At 45.4% G+C, this 12,315-nt stretch overlaps 1 protein-coding gene across 4 annotated transcripts in view; it reads left to right on the forward strand.

Moving 5' to 3' along the window:
- The first annotated feature begins 8,226 nt into the window (after positions 1 to 8,226).
- LOC133280109 (sodium channel protein type 5 subunit alpha-like) overlaps positions 8,227 to 12,315 on the forward strand; it is a 215,612-nt gene continuing 211,523 nt past the window's right edge. For all 4 annotated transcript variants that reach the window (XM_061474505.1, XM_061474506.1, XM_061474507.1 and 1 more), the window contains exon 1: positions 8,227 to 8,402. The gene's annotated coding sequence lies outside the window, so the exon portion shown is untranslated. The remainder of the gene's footprint in view (positions 8,403 to 12,315) is intronic.

Raw genomic sequence — 12,315 nt, forward strand, 5'->3', positions numbered from 1 at the left:
ATAGCTTTGTTTAAAATCTTTTGCAAAGAGGCAAACCAGGAGGATTCAAAGGATTTCTTGACTTTTAGTAGGGCAAATTTTTGAATGCTTGGAGGATGCAGTGACTTCACTGTAGTTTATCCCAGCAGGTAATAGAGCTTGTTGCATTAGCAGCATCCTTGTTGAATGCTGTCCTCCTCCTGCCTTTGTGAGTGACAGACAGGTTTATTACATTAGTGCTACAGGTGATTTATGCTGGATGGTTGTCTTGTTGAGGCTCTAACTTTGTCTCAGATCTAGTTTGGTGTAAAAACCGAACTGTTTTTTCCTGGGGAAAGGAAGATGAGGGGGAAATCATTGGTAAGACCTGGTGAAAGTTTCAAGTTGGAAGTGAAAGTAAACAGGAGAGGGGTGAGATGTTTGCAGACTGTCTGCAAACAGGCAGATGAAGGAGAGAAGGAGAAAGCCCAGAGGGGTGTGAGAGCTAGTGACTGACTCTTCACTTGGCACAAGAGGCAGCTGGTGGATATATTTGGCAATTATTTCTGGTTTGTAGCGTTCACTCTAAAGTGGAGGGATGGTGGAGATCTGCATGTGAAAGTATCTCCTCATCTTGGGTCTTGTTGGTGCCTTTTGTATGACTCCAAGTAGGGAATGGATCAGCCCAACAGACCACCAGTTTGTGAGTGCCTGTTTATCATTGAATCCTTTTCTAATTTCTCCAGGCTTTTGCTGATTGCCCATCCTCTTTGTGCCTTCATCCCACCAGGAGGATGAGTAGCAGCACTCATGCAAGCAATCCCCAAAGGCAAATGGACTCAGACAAGTTGCCCGTGCACATGCAGCATCAGGATAAGATTTTAAGATTGAAAGAGCTTGGTGGCAGGCCCCCTAAGTTCACCTGGGGCTTCTCAAGCTGCTCAAGTTTGAAGATGCTAAAAAAATATTAATGACAGGTCCTGAATTGAGTCATGTCTTCCTCTTTTCAGAAAGACAGACTCTGTTGTCTCAGATCTGTGTTGCAGTAGATTTAGGTTGGAAATGGGTGGAAAAGCTAGGTATGCTAGGGAAATGTGACCAGAAATAGGTAATCTGGTGGACTGAAGACTTTTGCAAACAAAATAACATGACCAGTCACAGTCCTGCAGCCTACAACCCCTGGATTGTAACTTACTAAGTAGAAGGATGAAACCATCAGTGAGGAGCACAAGAGAAAGGGCACTGAGGGATAAAGATGACGTAGAAACCTTACAGGAAGCCTTACAAGAAGAGGAACTGGAGGACTCAGCTTAATTTTCCTCGGATTTGTCAAGCTTTTATCAGAAATTCTGAGTCACTTAACCACTTGTAACCACAATTTGCCTGAGATCTGGCCTATGCAAGCATTGATAGGCCTAGAGCGTTCCTAAAGAAGTCCTCAGGATTATTTCTCTACTGAAAGATGTGGTCTTTATTGCTTAGCTATACTGCATCTTGCTACCCCAAGCACTTCCCAGAAACTGAAATGTTAGTGTCTGAATGCAAACTAATAGGCATTACAATTAATTAGAAGATTCAAACTAAAAAAAGTAAAAAGGAAATGGTTCATGATTCACTTAAAATATTAAGTAAATGTACTGGAAGGAAGCTTGACTTTAATTAGTGTTAAGATGGAGGAGGGAAGGCATGATGAACTGCAGTGAAAGAAGAGGGTACTAAATGCAGAAGATTGTTGCTTTCAATTTCCCTCCAGCCCTTGTGGGGGTCTTCTCATTATCTCTGCCTCCATGATGCACTTGAAAGCAGGTTTCTAACTGCAGGGTCACAGGTAGTTTTTGACCAAAACCAACCAATCAACCAATTTTCTCTGGCTCTTAGAAATTTTTTTTTGTGTGTCTTTAGCACAATGAAATGTAAAGATGATCCTTGGAGATCTTCCGTATATTGTACAAGGGGTGGCTCTGGAGGCAAAAGAAAGGCAAGGATTTGCTCAAAGTGCCTGCACAAGGAGAGGAAAATGCACAGCAAATGTAATTTGCCGCAAATCAAATATGATTTTACATCAGGTGTGGTTGATCTTGTGGTGCATTTAAAGCACCAACGTTTCTGGATGCTTTAGATTCTATGTGCATTTCTTTTCCTAGAAATGCTTAACCTTTCATTGGGCCTGCTCTGAAGCCCTTCCCTATGGAAATCACAACCAAAAGTCCCTTGGAGCATGTAAATAGGCTGAGAAAGTTGGGGCTGTTCAGCCTGGAGAAGAGAAGGCTGCGTGAAGACCTCATAGCAGCCTTCCAGTATCTGAAGGGGGCCTATAGGGATGCTGGAGAGGGACTCTTCAGTAGGGTCTGTAGTGACAGGACAAGGGGTAACAGGTTAAAACTTAAACGGAGGAAGTTTAAATTGGAGATAAGGAAGAAGTCCTTTACTGTGAGGGTGGTGAGGCACTGGAATGGGTTGCCCAGGGATGTTGTGAATGCTCCATCCCTGGCGGTGTTCAAGGCCAGGTTGGACAGAGCTTCGGGTAACGTTTAGTGTGAGGTGTCCCTGGTCATGGCAGGGGGGTTGGAACTAGATGATCTTAAGGTCCTTTCCAACCCTAACTATTCTATGATTCTACGACAAAGTTTAAACTTCACCCTCCTTAAAATATCTCCCTTGGGCATTTGATGTCCAGCTGCACCTAGGAGTTCTCTGGGTTCCCTCCACAGGTTAAGCCTTATTGTCCCTCAAAGCCACTGAAGACATGGCAGTGTTGTCTGCTGAGAGGTTGCAGGGTTAAAGCAACTTTGGTGTCATGAGCTGGTGCTTTTAACCCCAAAAGGAGGGAACAGATTTGTATTTCTCAGTCACCCTGAGAAGGCTCAATGTGTGATCACCCCCTTATAGGAGGCTTTATCTAACCTGGGAAAGGGGGGGATCAGATAACTTTTTTTGAAGAAGCTAGCAAAGGGGAGCTCATGTGAGGTGAAGTTTTTCTCAGCCTTTTGAGTGTCAGAAATTCATGGGGTCTGTGATTTATTATGATGCAGGGAACATGGGAGGAATGGAAAGCTTTGCTGGAAACCTGAGGTCTGCCTTTCTGACACTGCTAATCATGAAACCCGATGTGAGTGCTTCCCCATTTAGTGAAGCAGTGTTTCTCTGCTCTCTGAACTGCCTAATTACCAAATATTTGCACTGTCCACAGGTGGCAGGAGTGTGCTAAAGGGACATAATTTAGCCCAGCACAACCTTCATCCCCTTCTAAATTAAAATACAACTGTATTCTGCTGTGACATTAAGTGGCCTAATTTGGCGTGGTGTGGGGTGTGAGCCTCTTCAAGGAGGCAAAAGGCATTTTACTTTAATGATGTGAGCTGTTATGTATCTGTCAGAGCGCTGAACGATTTCTTCACACTTGGACACACTCACTGACAGCGGCATTGCCTGCCTGTAATTCCCTCCTCCCCCCCCCCCCCCGTTAAATTAGATTAGCTCACGTTAGGATTATATGTTTGAGTGTGATTGAACAAATGTAGCAATTTAGCCAGGCGTTATAGTATTTCCCCATGGATGCTTGATGAAAGATGCTCCATGAGGATGATATACTTAATTAAAAGACAGAAGCTGAAGACTGATACAGATGTATCCTGACACAGCAGCTGGGTTTATGTCAGGGTCTCTTTGCTTATTGAAATTGAAGTGGGGGGTGAGAAGGAATCAGGGCTTTTATAACAGAGGAAGGAGAAAGCCCATATCGCAGACAATGTTGTACAGTGAAGCTTTATCACCATCCCTGACGTGACCCAACAGCAGGCTCAGTCCTGGTGCAAACAGGGGCTGATCTGCTTTCTGTAGCACAGATGTGGGGGTGCAGAGGGGCCCCAGCCTGTAGGTTTTCTCCGTTCAATCACAGTCACAGTGGGGCTGGGATGTCAGCAGAGAAGGGAGCCTGGGGGGAATCCTTATTAAGGGGGGTCAATATGAGACAGTCGAAACCTCTTTTGCCTGGTTAATAAACGAGCAATGCTAATCTGATGCTCTTTCTTCATCCTACACCCCCTGAATCTCCCGTCATTTTTAGATAGGAAAACCCTTCTTGTCCTGGTATCTGCCTTTATTTCAGAGGGAATTGTGACAAATCGCAGTATTTCTCTTTTCCGGTAGAGGGAAGTATTGGCTCAATTGAGTTTTGCATGCGGCAACCTCATGGCACTTCGTGCTAAGGGAGATTCTCACAGCGCTTACTCCAGGTTGTAAAAGGCTTTATAGAAATCTAGGGTGTGTGAAAATCAAAGCACTGCACTGAGCTCCAGCAGGGTGGGAGGGCAGAGGAAAGCCTTCCGAATTTTGAAAGAAAATATTTTTATTTCCTTTCTGCCAAATGAAATTTTGCAAGAAAAGTATTTCTAAAGAAGCATGTTTTTTTTTTTTAAGGATAAAACCAAAAATCCATGCGTTTTAAAACTTAAACTGTTCTCCTGTTTCAAGAGCTGCACATTTTCCATTTTCTTTGTTTCTGTTTAAAAAAAATAAAGGCAGCAACAGAAGTGGAGGGATATGGGATGAAAGAAAATCTTTATAAACATCTTGGGAGAATAAACGGCTCTTTGCAACCAGCATTGCTGCCTGTAATCCCTTTAAGAAAAAGTGATTGTTTTGTGGGGGAAAAAGGTACCTTTCTGGAGAGAAATGAATAGAAAGATGACATCAACTGATCTCCCGCACAGTATTTATTTTTCTGCTGGTACTTACTTCCATCTGACATGCACATTTATTGGGTTTCAGCTGACTTGCCTGAACTTTGTCAGATATTCAGTAAGTCGGCATTACCTAAACCTTTCTTGCAGAAGGGAAGATTTTGGCAAGGCAGCACAGGCTTAATCAATTTACCTCTCTGATCAGTCTGCCCATAGAGTTGCTTTATGATTAGTATTTTCATTATGAGTTGCTCCTGTGCCAAGGATGCTCCCCGCTTGCTGTGGGAGTTTGATGCTGCACAGATCCGGTACCCACCCCTGAAGCGGTGCCTTTGGTGCATGCTCCTGCTTTATGTTTCTGTATCTTCTGAAGTTATGCCTAAAGGGACGCAATTTAGAAACAAGAATTCAATGTGTACGTATTTGAACTGAAAACTGGGCAAGAGGACAGTTTTCTGGGCTGTGCGTTGAACTAAAGGGTGGGATATGGGGGAACCAACTTAGTCCTGCTCCTGGCATGGAATAAATTTGACACTTAGCTTTCCTCTCTTGTTCTTCTTCCTCCCTTTTATTCACCTTATTTATTTTCTTTGTAAATACTGCTCTGTTTTTTCTATAACCTGGGTTCTGTTTTTCTAACCTATAGAGTGGGCTGATTTCGTTATCACAGGATTGTGGATTTGCTAGTATTACGAATAATTTCTCACTGTCTAAAGGCAGATGAAACCGGCTGCTTTTCCTGATGCTTTAGTAGATTTTAGCTTTACTGGGGTTTTCCTCCCTGTAAAAAAGCAATAGAGCTGAAAATTTACAGTAGCATTACCTATTACAGATTGCAAAAGAGAGACATGAAATCTTAAGCTCAGGACCAGTGGATGAAACATTAGGTGAAAGCCTGTAGCTTTCACCTGGCTGTGTCACTGAATGTGTGACACTGAGACCTTCCTGCTCCCCTGGTCCACTCCCGCTTCATTTCTCCTGTCAACCATGAGACAATTGCTACTGAGAATATGCGGGAAGGAGGACAGAGCTGAGGACCTTCATTCATGGATTGTGAGTGGAGCAAGAACTGCATGGAAGAGACTGAAGTATTTACTTTAGTCTGCGAAGACCACTTCTGCATGAACTTCCTAAATTTACATTAAAGCTCCAGCAATGTCTGTGTAACATCAACCTGCGGAGGCAAACTCTGGTCTGTGGAAGCACAGGCAAAGATTCACCAACCCCAAAATTGTCAGGATGATGGAGCTAGGTTTTTTTCAGTGATGTCCAGTGATAGGACAAGGAGCAATGGGTGTAAACTGGAGCATAGGAGGTTCCACGTGAACATCAGGAAAAATCTCTTTACTGTGAGAGTGACAGATCACTGGAACAGGTTGCCCAGGGGGGTTGTGGAGTCTCCTACATTGGAGATATTCAAGGCCCGCCTGGACAAGTTCCTGTGTGATATTCTCTAGGTTACCCTGCTCTTGCAGGAGGGTTGGACTAGATGATCTTTTGAGGTCCCTTCCAACCCTTAGGATTCTGTGATTCTGTGAAAATTCCTTCACATGCATACACATGTATATAAGCCCCAAAATATGTACCCTCACCTGTTATGAGCATAGAGAGCACTGTGCCACAACCAAGGCAGTCTATTAATTAGCTGCTCTTCTGTAGGAAGGAGCAATAGGTTCACCTGTCCTCCCTCTGCACAAGCCCAGCTCACCTGTGATAGTATGTTTTAGCTGTTCAGGTGGTCCAGGGGAAGAAGCAACATTTTCAGAAGTGACGTAGGGCATGGCTCAATGGTAGGAGTCTGTGCAGGTCTGAGCCCCCCACAGTGATGCTGCACCTCCTGCCCCAGAGCTGGGGTGTTTCTGGGTGCTGAGAGCATCTGTATGGCCACCCGAGAGTGGAGGTTTTCCAGGGCAGCTGTGCTTTAGTGATGAGCAGCATGATCACAGCCCGCTGGGCTCAGGCCAGTGATAACCGTTATGCAGCATCTTGCTCTGGTGTGAATTCCTTTTTCTGGTTGAACTTAAAATGGTGTTGCAAGCACATTAAACGGCTGGAAAAAAGAAACAACTGTTCCTCTTGTAAGGTAGAAGTGTCCTGCAGGGATGTGCCTGCCACAGCAGTACGGTTCAACAGCAGGGGTTGAGCTGGACTCGCAGTCTACCTTTCCAGTGCTGAAGATGTGCCCATCCTCTGTCCACCCTGGGTCCTCATGAGAACTTCCTTCCTTTTGTACCACCACCATTCACATTCACGTTGAGTGATTAAATCCCTGAGGATTTGTTTCTCTTTTCCTTCCTGGCACATCCATCCTCCTCTGCTCTTCCTAGTCTTCATTCCCTTCCTTCTCCCTTCCTCTGTAGTCTTTGTTTTCGAGTCTCTGACCTCTACCCCCTCATGGCAGCTCTCCTCATCCTCCTCACCCAGACTCTTCCCTGGGATGGATTTTTTCATTTGCTGCTTTCCAGTTCTCAGTGTTTGCATGTGTAGAATCCTTCATTTGATAAATTTCCTTGAGCATGAACCTGTTCTTGAAAAGAGACCTGATCTTCAGCCACTTTCCTGGGGCCACCGCTGCATTTTGGGGTCTGTTGTGTAGGCCCTCAGTTTTCCTCTTCGTGACCCACTCCTTTTCCAGGACTTGCTCGTTTTGATCACTAAACTCTGAGCTGCTTTCACGGGAATGTTTGTTATAGCTCCAGACTCCCTTTCCAGAGCAGTAAGAGCCACTTCACAGCCCATCTCTAAGCCAGTAAAGTGTTGCCAGTCTTGTCTGTATTTTACTTTGATCAGTGTTTTGGGGTCCTTCTGCAGTTCTTCAAAGGTTTCTTCCACTTTTACTACCCTGAATACTTCAATATCGCCAGCTTTGGCACTGGTCACACCTGCCCCCTTTCCCTGTGTACTAGGTGTCCCTTGCCATGTCCTGCTCCCCTGTGCCTGTCCCCTGGTCAATCCCTCTTTCCAAGCCCTCCATGGTGCCCCACCCCATCCACCACTGAAGCTCCATCCCCCCTTTTTCCCCCTCCCCCCTTTCTCCCCAGTATTCTTCATCCCACCTTGCTTCCTAGCCTTCCTCATCCTCTCTCCTCCTGCCTTTTCCAACCTTCTCTTCCTTATCCCTTCCTTCTTCTCAGTGCCCTCCTCGCCCTTCCTTCCTCTCTACTACTCTTCCTTTGCTATAATCTCTCCTTCCTGCCCTTCCTTCCCCATCCTTACCCCCACTGCCTTTTCCATCTTACTCTTCTCAGTCCCTCCCTTTTTTCCAGCCCTCCTCACTCCTTCCTCCCTACTCCTCTTCCTTTCACACTATTTCTCCTTCCTTACCCCTGCCTATCCTTCTTCCCTAAACTTCCCCCACCTTCCCCACTCCCATTTCTCCCTTCCCATCTTTAACCTTCCCCCCCTTCCTCAGCTCTCCTGCCCCATCCCTCCTCCCCTCCCCACTCCCTCCCTCTCCCCACCGGCGGCAGGGGGCGCTGCGGGCTCGGCGGGGCTCCGCTCCGCTAGCGGGGCGGGGCGGGGCGGGCGGTGCCTCCTCCCGCCCTCCCGTCCCCTCCCCTGCCCGCCCCTCCCCGCCGCCCGGCCGGGGCCGCGCTCGGGCGGCAGGCGCGCAGTCGGCGCGGCGGATCGAGCTATGCGCCCTCCGCGCCCAGCAGCCGGGCCCTGCCCGCGGGACGGTGCCGCTCGGGGACTAAAACTCTGTGGATACAGTGAAGTGGCTCTGGGACTCTGGGTTTAGCAGGAAAAAATAAATAAACACATGTAAGTTTCTCTTTTTTGTTTGCTCGTTAATAAAATTATAGTGGTAATAAAAAGGGGGGTGGAAAAGGAAATAAAACACAAGACAAAGACGGCCGGTTCCGAGCGTGTCGTGAGGTAGTGCTGGGATTACCCTTTCCCCAAACTTTCCGCTCGGGGCGGGGATCCCGTCCGGGCAGAGGGGCTACGGGGGAGGAGCTGGAGGGGAAAGAAGTTGGCTCAGCAAAGCTGCGTCTGGGTATATAAGCAGAGGATATAGGTGTGCGTATGTATGTATTGCTGTCGAAGGGTAACTCTGTCAGGGAATTGGTCTAGTTTCCATCTCGCTTCTGCGCCCAGAAGTGCTGGAAAAAACTCAAAACATAGAAAATACTCTGCAAATTGTTCGCTTAATGTCATGTGGCAGCAGATGTGTCGGGGTAGAAATTCAGTGGCACATTTTGAAGGGAAGAAATGAACTAGAATGGGTGTTTCTGCGGTGGCAGGGAAAATGTTCTTCTGTAATGAGAATATTATTGGTATCACTTGTTGTGAGAATTGACGTATTTTAAGTGTATACCTTAATGGCACCACTCACCACAGAGCTGTTTGTAGAATATCTCTGCTTAAAACGCGTGGAGTTTTTACCGGCACACGTTAAAAGCTCCACTTGACTTGTGCAAGTAAAAGAATAACAGGGAGAGGTGTGCTGCGCTCCAGCAAGGTGATCATGGTTTATCAAGGCAGCCCCGAGGGGAACAGAGACATACCGGGAGGACTGTAAGAGAGAACGAAAGCTAAATTAAAGGAATACTTACACAACCAAAGTGTGGCTGCAATCAGAATAAATCAGACCTTTTCATTTTATTTTCCCTGGAGATTTGGCTGAGGAGGTGGACACGAGCTTCTAGAAAGCGGAGAAACACATGAGCCATGCACACCTACAGCAACAGGTCTTGTTTTGTCTGGAAAGGATGAGCTGAGCTTTGTGAGTGCTTGAGCTAAGCTTTTTCCAGGTTCAACTGGGGCAGGCGGCGATCCCACAGGCAGGCATTGAATCCAGAGCTGGTGGCCCCGATTTCTCCCACCACCGGGTTGGCAAGCAGCTCTTCACAAAATACAGGACGGATGGTGGAATAAACGTGGCGATTCAAAGAGGATTTGTCAATACTAAAAATAACCGGGCCCGCAGATGTGTCCTAGAGGGTCATGCCCAGGCGCTGCATTTTCGGGGCCAATGAGCTCATTTCAGTGATTTTCTGTCGGTGTGTCCTGTCCAAGGTGCTGAAGTTCATTTTGCTGCAATTTCCCAGGATTTCGGGGCTTTCCAGACGTGCTCTTGGAGGCTTCCTCTGGTCTGAAGCTGTTGGGGAGTGCTTCCCCTCTGGGTGGTGCGAAGAAAAAGCAGGGATGTGTTTTCAGACACGTATATTTGATCCGTCCTTTTGGCGTGGGAAAGCAGGCCAGGTGGAGCCGCAGATGGATCTGGCAGATCCTATAAGCTTTTGGTGGCAGAGAATTGGAAAGGTCAGAGCTGTGTGAGGCAGTGAGGAGTGAAACCCATTCTAATGGACCCAGAAAGTGGTGTTTCTGAGAGTGTTGCTGCTGTTGGTTTGAGTGCAGTGCCTCTAATGAGACATCTAGTTCTGAAAAAGTTGATGGGAGTCCTGTGTTAGAATGAGTATGATGCAAATGGGATTTATGTCCTCTGATTTTGGTAATTTTTTGGTTTGCTTTTTTTTTCTCTTTTTGGCTGGTGTAGCTTTTTCAAATGGCAAACATGGTTGAAAGAGAGCTTCAGAAATAGGGGGTCTTTAAGAAAAAAAGCGTATCCTTTGGGAGCAGGTGTCTCAAAGTTTAAACAATGGAAGCCTGTTCTGCAAGTTGAGATACTTTTAGATTAATGTGCCAAAAGGTCTCAGCCTTAAGTAGTGGAGTTTATGTAACCTTTGGTATGCAACAGATCACTGTATTGCCAGAAGTAATCATAGATGAATATGTTACTTAACTTGTACATGACTGGAGTTTGTTGTAATGTGTTTTTTCTCAGTTCCCAATGCTCGTTCTGAATCCATTCATGATAAGCTTTGTACTCCTGCCTGTACTCCTGACTCTTAAAGGGCTTTACAAACAGAAAGGAGCAGATTCTAATGCCCGTGTTTGCACAGAGTAGTTTACACCATGGCAAGTCCTACAGATTTAAAGCATGCAAAAACTCTGTACAGTGTGGTAGAGACCTGATACTGTTTCATACCCTCAATCATTCGTCAGAGCACACAAAGGTATTCAGTTGCATCATTGGTTATGTACTCTAAATACTTTGACCATGAAGGGTGTATGTAGACCATGAGGCTTCCTGACTCTGAATGACAGCTTATGGGTGCAGAGTTTAAAACTGCAACACAGTTGAAAGTGTGATATTCCTGGTACGAATCAGAAACCCGCCTCTGCTCTCGCTGTGGTGGACTAACACCTGTGGCACCAGCTCACACCTCCCAGGACTTTTACAGGCTACAGAAAAATGTTAAGTAGCTGCTGTGTTCTTGATTTACATGTTTTGAAAATTATATTTAAAAATATACTGATAGGAAATAACGTCCTGAGGGGCACGGGAGATCTATGAAATGTAGCTGGTTTTGGTTTTTTTTAAAGATCCTATTTATGATATTAGACAGGGATTGGCCCCTTCCCTTCCCTTCCCTTCCCTTCCCTTCCCTTCCCTTCCCTTCCCTTCCCTTCCCTTCCCTTCCCTTCCCTTCCCTTCCCTTCCCTTCCCTTCCCTTCCCTTCCCTTCCCTTCCCTTCCCTTCCCTTCCCTTCCCTTCCCTTCCCTTCCCTTCCCTATGTGAACAAAGAATTTGAGTTGCACATTAAAGCATGGCAGTCATTTGGTAATCCTGGTTATGCTTCTCAGAAGGAACAGGTTATTAGCTGTTATTACCTTAAATGCCTTAGTTTTTGGAAGATCGATTTGAAAACCATCAAAGAGACCTGTTGTTTTCAGAGGTGGGTGCTCAGTTCCTCCTGAAAATTGCTGCCTTGTAAGTTGTCTCCAAGCGTCCTCAAGAATTACTTTGGAAAATTACAGCTCTGGTAGTTTATATGTGGCAACAAGTAATTTTTCAGTTCTGTTAAATAAAATTCAGGTATTGCAGAAGCAGCATCACTCTTAAGTATATGCTTGACTTTTCTGCTTTGTGTTTACATGCTGTCTTGAGGTAGGGCCTTAATCATAGTATGAAGTAATTTATATTTGAAATTCTGTCACAGTTTCTCACTTTTACCATCTAACCTGGAGGAAAATACATGAAGTCACTTGGGTATACCCCTCTTTGCTTATAGTGAGTATCTCTTCCATGGTGACAGGTTTGACTGCAAACAGTTCAGATAAACATGTACTTATTTATCTTTTAAATAGCATTGTACTTACGAACATCTACCAAAACAAAACCCTGGTTGTATTTCTATTGATCTTGGTTTATTATTTACTCTGCAAACCAAATTGATGGGCCCACTTTGACCTGGCTCTGTCTCTTTGGGTTTCTCTTGAAAAGTGACAGTTTCTAAATCAGGAAGGAAATCAGGTCACATTTCTGGCTCTGCAGGATTTATCTCATTGCTCTTCTTCCAAAGTAATTAGAGTTACTAATAATGAGGAAAAGAAAACTTTTCCAGAACTGTAATGTCCCTAACCCCTCTCTCCTTGCAGTTTTTGTGTCACTGAAGAGATCTGTGTAGTTCAGAAAGTTTGATGTGGAGTTTCCTTTTGCTCTATACATGCAGTAACTTCCTTTACATTTATCTGCCAGTGATACGCTTACCCTTAGAAATGTACCTTCTTTTCCTTAGGTTGATAAGGTTTCCTTATTTATTTCTCACTCATTGTGGGATGGTGTTACTGAACCAGCTGCAGGCTGCGCAGTTGCAGAGATTGAGAT

The sequence above is a fragment of the Pezoporus flaviventris genome, unplaced genomic scaffold (genome assembly GCF_033815535.1).
Source record: "Pezoporus flaviventris isolate CSIRO_AGI_PZ_B2104156 unplaced genomic scaffold, CSIRO_AGI_Pfla_v1 ptg000079l, whole genome shotgun sequence".
NCBI classification, from domain to species: Eukaryota; Metazoa; Chordata; class Aves; order Psittaciformes; family Psittacidae; genus Pezoporus; species Pezoporus flaviventris.